Genomic DNA, 245 nt, shown 5'->3' with positions numbered 1-245 from the left:
CGCAGGGTTCCCCCGCACTCCGCCTCTCAACTTCGAAGGCCCCACGCGCCCCGGCTCGCTGCTCACCTCTCCGCCGCCCGCCCCCTTCTCCGCGCGGGACGCTGCCCGGAGCGCAGCGGGGCGGGGGTGGAGGACGAGGAGGCGGCCGGAGGCGGCGGCCCGGCGGGTGGCGGCGGCGGACGCGTGAGGCAGCCCCGGGAGCGAGCGCGAGCCCGGCGGCCGGGCGGGAGGGCGAGGCCGAGCCC

This window comes from Vicugna pacos, chromosome 29 (assembly GCF_048564905.1).
Source record: "Vicugna pacos chromosome 29, VicPac4, whole genome shotgun sequence".
Taxonomy (NCBI): Eukaryota; Metazoa; Chordata; class Mammalia; order Artiodactyla; family Camelidae; genus Vicugna; species Vicugna pacos.
The sequence above is the reverse complement of the archived record's forward strand: the minus strand, read 5'-3'. Positions refer to the sequence as shown.